The sequence below is a fragment of the Nicotiana attenuata genome, chromosome 6 (assembly GCF_001879085.1).
Source record: "Nicotiana attenuata strain UT chromosome 6, NIATTr2, whole genome shotgun sequence".
In the NCBI taxonomy this organism is placed as follows: domain Eukaryota; kingdom Viridiplantae; phylum Streptophyta; class Magnoliopsida; order Solanales; family Solanaceae; genus Nicotiana; species Nicotiana attenuata.
Genome location: NC_031994.1, coordinates 29,162,749 through 29,168,887, shown reverse-complemented (window position 1 = coordinate 29,168,887; position 6,139 = coordinate 29,162,749). Strand labels below are relative to the sequence as shown.

The 6,139-nt window shown below is 32.8% G+C and overlaps 1 long non-coding RNA gene across 9 annotated transcripts in view; it reads left to right on the top strand.

Annotated features, from left to right (window-relative positions):
- The window catches only part of LOC109226756, a 4,898-nt gene extending 1,090 nt beyond the window's left edge, over nt 1–3,808 (top strand). For 4 of the 9 annotated variants that reach the window (XR_002068127.1, XR_002068130.1, XR_002068128.1 and 1 more), the window contains 6 exons: nt 527–593; nt 930–1,019; nt 1,121–1,240; nt 2,318–2,410; nt 2,864–2,958; nt 3,260–3,808. This is a non-coding gene — a long non-coding RNA (uncharacterized LOC109226756). Of the gene's footprint in view, nt 594–929; nt 1,020–1,120; nt 1,241–2,317; nt 2,411–2,863; nt 2,959–3,259 lie in introns of all 9 variants that reach the window. The other 5 variants (XR_002068126.1, XR_002068129.1, XR_002068125.1 and 2 more) reach the window with 4 other exon arrangements.

Below are 6,139 nucleotides of genomic sequence, written 5' to 3'. Positions count from 1 at the left end.
CTCTCTTTGTCCGGAGTATCTATATAAATAGTAAGATTTACATGATTAATATTATTAATTTTTTCTTCTATTTATTTACTATCTAGGTCAACAGAAATGTATATCCAGACCATCCTTCTAAAGTGCTTATTAACCTATTGGTGGTAAAATGCAGTAGTGTTATCTGAATTCCCTGCGTGCCTCTCTATTTTCATTGTACAAGTAAATGTGATTTTTTTGTTGATGATATGTGGGTTCTAAAACAATGTTGTTTTATTATATGTTAATGCAGGAGACTAACTCATTAACAATGTTGTTTTATTATATGTGTCAGTTGCTACCTTCAATTTTCTTTTTGACCTACACGTGGTTACTTTTTATTTGTGTGGAACGTCTGCCTTCCACTTCAGTTCCATTTCGCTTCTTCCTAATTCTGTGTCGTTCCTAATCAGTCATCCTATGCCCATCTTTTAGCTGCTTCTATTGAGCTTTTTTTCTTTCTTCTCTATGTTCAAGTATCTCTATTTTTTTTAAGATGGAATTTTAGATTATTTAACTGCAGATTCTTTAAGAGAAGGTGTACCCCTCCTGTATGTCTTCAAGCATTTCGACAGGTTGGTTAAATTCTTCTCTTCATATTTGCACACAGCTACTTCTGTTTTGGTTGGTTTTAGGTACTAAATCTTTGTTTATTTTTCGTTAAAATTGTGAATTTGAGGTATTATTTGGTTCTTTGATCTTCATTTCTTGCTGCATATTTATTTTCTGCCCTTATAATGACGTCTTTATATACATGTCCTTCCTCTTTGTATTAACAGGCTAAATATGTATTGGTATAAGTTTAGCTTCCTGCTACAGATCAACTTTATTTGTACTTAAACAAGAGTTATAGAATTATATTATTGATTACCATTAATATTGAAGTTTGACCTTTCTCCAAATGCACGTAGTGTTATTTGGAAATTTAGGGGGACTGAACAGGTAAGGACTGCATAGAAACTGCTTGCTCTACTCATCTGATTGGTGTCTCTTGTTTAGAGGTAATGAATGAACTCTAACACCTATATTTATTTATTCTCTTGGTTATCAAAACCTTTGGTTCAATCTCCTATATCTCGATGGTATTCTTTGATGTCGACAGGTTTAGTTGCTTCTGGCGATCAACAACTGATATGCAATTGACCGCTCATCCTGGCTTGCCGTGCATCTCTTCTTCTACTTAATTTTTCACAAAGATGATTATACACAATCATAAATAATGGTATATTAAGTTCTCTTCTGCTCTTGCTTCCCTGCTTTATGCGGATTTTCTTGATGAGGTTCCTGTTTTTGCATATTAAAATGTAGATGTCTTGCTTTTGTTAATTCCTGTGAACAAAGGAAAAAAAATAAGGTGGAGTGAGTTCTAATTTTTTAGTGATTATTTTTCCTATATGATTAGATTGATTAGAGAATTATAGCTGAGAATATGGATGTAAAATTGACCAATCCAAGATGACTTATATGTGATAAAATATTAATAGTCTAATTTCATTCTCTCTCTAAGCTACTTACTTTTTTTCGTTAGATGTGACTATGGGCTTGGATAATGGGTACTTACTGCTATTCTGCTTATGTATTGAAATTTAGTTTTCAATAGAGTGAAGGCTTTCTCCACATGATGTAATACCTTGAATGACAACTTGCACATAATAGTTATGCCAAATGAAATTGAGTTTCGGTTTGTCTTCATGTGTGTTTTTCTTCAAGGTTACAAATTATGTTACTTAATCCAGTAGCTCAGCCTGTAATGAGAAATTTAGCATGACTAGGAAGTGGCTCTCCTCCTTGTGTTTAGGTTAGCAACAGCTACACAAAAGTTCATTAAATTTTACTAGGGAGAAAGAAGAAAATGACAAGTAAATAATTCAAAATTTGAAATATACTGCTAGCTAAAGGAGAAGGGAGCACTGATATTGAAGATCTATTCATTGCTCATATTACTGGTATGCACACTCTGCCCCTTTGTCTTAGGAATCCCGCAAAGCTAATTGAGGCAGTTTTCCTTCCTCGATGCTGGCCTTGTTATTGCTCCTTCAATCTTTCTTCAAAGGATGAACCAATTGAATAAGAATGTAATAACTGTAAAAAAAAAAAAAAATGTAATAACTATCTTACTGATTTAGAATAGGATGGTTCTTTGGCAGAGGTTGTTCACAAGAGATATCAAAGTATTGATGTAGAACTTGCCAACTTGGTGCTGTAGTTGATGTATTCATCTGCACTAAGGTTCTTTTAGTTCAGTTCCAAAGTCTTGCTCCATCCTTCTCTAACATTTAAACTGTACCACCATATTTAGCAGGGGAAAAGCCTGATTTGAAAAGCCCTTTGTACAACCTGTAGACGCCAATCCCTTTCTTTGCGTGTGAAATCTCCCGTAGTGTAATTTCAGGTATCATCTTTCTCAGTTTCTTTCTCACTGGTTGTCTCACTCTTATCTCTCTGAACTGCTTCATCGCTCTATTTGGGTTTGTTGTTCTGACAAATCTTAACCACTTTTTATTTTGAATTACTAATTTGATCTGGCTATGTTGGTGTTGTATTTACTTATGCAGCCAGTTCTTAGACAAAACTACCTATAAAATTCATATACATCCTTAAAGAAAACGCTTGCTGCATGATCCCTCATGCCCTATGTCATTGAAACAACTAAACAAGAAGATTTCATATACTGGGATTCTCATAAGCTTCTCGAAGGCATGCAAACTCAAAGCTTTTTTAGTACTCTGTGAAAATCGAGTTGTGTTGCAAAATATATGTGTTTAATCTCGGATGATATTGTAATGTATTTGTGAGTATATAAATCATAGGCTGCTCATACTTCACATTTTTTATACTTTTGCAGTTCATCCTTACTTCCTGAACGCAAAATACAATTAACATTAGCCTATCAAGCATTATCGATGTATGTTTGATCTCGGATATTGTTCTTCAGCTGAGGTATAATGCTACTTTAGATTGTTGCTTTGGTACATGAACACCTGCCAGCACTTGCACTTGCATGGTAGAAGTAGGTATTAGCATTTATTACTTTCTTTAAATCGAACAGTGATTATTAGAAAGTATTTTCCATATTGGAAAGGCATTAAGTAGCATCTACATTTTGAGTTATCTAATATTCTTGTGACGAGATTTTTTATTGTCATTGTTATATATGTTGTACAAAGATCCAACTAACTAATCCCCTACTCCACCAGTTGATGTTGCAGGTTGCACCCTCATTTTTTGTTTTGCTTTTCAGGCTGGTAAGCTCATGCTCATGGTTGGATTGATGGTTGTCTATGTGTCTCCTAAAGGATTTTCAATAGCAAATAACTTGTGATCTCAAGTTGAAGATGTCTAAGATGTCTGAGATGGAGTAAGATGAATTGGAATCAACTATTCAACTACGAAGGTTTATTTAGCTTTAGTAACAATTTTGTCTAGAAATAATTAGCATGAGTATATGTATAACACATTTTGGTTGTATTACTGGAATTAGGTGATATTCGAGTTGTTTATATACATGAGTATAGTTCATGTACAGAAGACATTTAAGTGAGCCATAATCTTTTTCTTATTTTCCAAGATTAGAACTGTGTTTCCATATGTTTTTTAGGGTAAGAGCATTGACACAGTGTACTATGTCTAACTTCATGCTCATTAGATGTTCAGTTATTGTATGAGGTCTACCCGAATGCTAGCTGCATTTGCTGGAAATATTGAAGCTCGAGTTACTGCATATTGACGAGAAACCTCTCATGTCAAAACCGAAAACTGTCAAATAGCAACTTTCCACAATTGTTCTGAGGACACAAGGAATTATTGCTCCAAATTACTACTGCGAAGTGCTATATAGTCTTCTTTTACCTTTCTTTGGGAAGATTTCATTAGAAGTATGCAATGATTTCCTTAGACATTGTTTCTAATGTATTAAATGTTTTTGGGACCGATGTGATATGGGCTTCTAAGTATTTACATTTAGGTACTTATGACACTTGTTTAATCTATTAAGAGTTTGCTTTTTGTACAATTTGACAAATAGTATTGCACTTTCTGTTTTGCTTATTCATCGGACGTAACCGCGGTTGAACCATTGAACCATAACTTACGGTGATTTTGCTGCTTTGTGGAGCAAAGCATTTTATCAACTACACACATTGCTATAGATTTGCATCCTTATAATGGATGGATTCGACAAAAGCAGATTATATTTGTCTTCCTAATTGTTAATGGCTTGCGAGGTAGGTAAGTTTTTTGAGCGGTTTTTTCACTTGATACAAATACCGCAATAATTGTGGATAAGATGGTGGAAAATTCAATTTTGATATATTCTAATCTTCATCTGGTTCCTTATTGGTAAATGGTATAAAATAATGTTTTATCTTGCAAAACTCCGGACCCGTGCGTTGTATGGGCATCCACATCTAGTATAAGAGGTTAAGAAGTTGGAACTTCATTTTAATTTAAAATGCATTCACATTTAGATATATATTAAAGGATAATTTTGTTTTTATATATATGAAGTTTTTAAATTTGAATTAAAAAAATTTATCTTTTGTTACCATGTTATCATACTTAATTCGGTTGGTGATCATATGCAATTACATTAGGAACTTTTGTTATCTTAATTCAAATTATGTAAATACTACTTCGCCTCTGGCAAACAAAAAAAAAATACTCCATATAACTATAAACTCTTTTACATTTAAATCCTATAATTATAGTTCTTTAAAACATTATCGTTAGATTTGAATAAAGCGAATTTCTTTAAAAATAAATGTAATATATAGGGTAAACGTCTATGTTTATCCAGATGACAAAAAAAAAAGTGTAACAGTTGATAAAAATTTACTTACATATATAATGAAGTAAACCTACATGCTGGAGAAAGAAACATTACAAAAATCAGTCAATATTCAACACAAGATTTTTTTTTCTTTTTGAAAAATGTTTGTTTGAAGAGTCAATTTATATAAATGGACATCAAACAAATAACAAAACTTTGGCTATATAATTGATTAATTTCTATTTAACACCTTCTAGGAATTGGAAGGTATAAGCCAAAACCTCTTCATTTAGCTGCAGTCAAACCAACATTGCAAGGGTGTAGTATTTTTTTTCATTGAAAAATATTAGTTTTGAATTATTAATATAGATTATGTGAAATATTTTTTCTCGATTCAAAAAGAGGGATGTTGGTTTCTAATTGATAGTTTCCATAGCGATTTTCAAGTGTAACAAAAAGTATATTTAAAAAAAATTGGTATGACGTGAAATAATTATTTTTAAAATGTAAACAAGTTATTTTGAAATGGGATTATTTTTTAAATTATAATGTAATTTTTAAAATAAAAGATAAGATATTTTTAAATTTTAGTAGAGAGTTTTTAAAATAATTATGATAGAAGTCATATCATGGAATAAAATCAAGAAATCGTAATCTTATGCAACCTTGGCCTTTCGCTGCCGTGGGGAATTGGATGTCATCGGTCTAATCGACGCCCACCGCTTCTAACGGGCTACCGGTTAATTTTAGTGGCTATCGACTATTTACAAAAAATGGGTAGAGGAAGAGAGAGATTAGAATAGGATGGTTTCTTTGGCAGAGGTTGTTCACAAGAGATATCAAAGTATTGATGTAGAACTTGCCAACTTGGTGCTGTAGTTGATGTATTCATCTGCACTAAGGTTCTTTTAGTTCAGTTCCAAAGTCTTGCTCCATCCTTCTCTAACATTTAAACTGTACCACCATATTTAGCAGGGGAAAAGCCTGATTTGAAAAGCCCTTTGTACAACCTGTAGACGCCAATCCCTTTCTTTGCGTGTGAAATCTCCCGTAGTGTAATTTCAGGTATCATCTTTCTCAGTTTCTTTCTCACTGGTTGTCTCACTCTTATCTCTCTGAACTGCTTCATCGCTCTATTTGGGTTTGTTGTTCTGACAAATCTTAACCACTTTTTATTTTGAATTACTAATTTGATCTGGCTATGTTGGTGTTGTATTTACTTATGCAGCCAGTTCTTAGACAAAACTACCTATAAAATTCATATACATCCTTAAAGAAAACGCTTGCTGCATGATCCCTCATGCCCTATGTCATTGAAACAACTAAACAAGAAGATTTCATATACTGGGATTC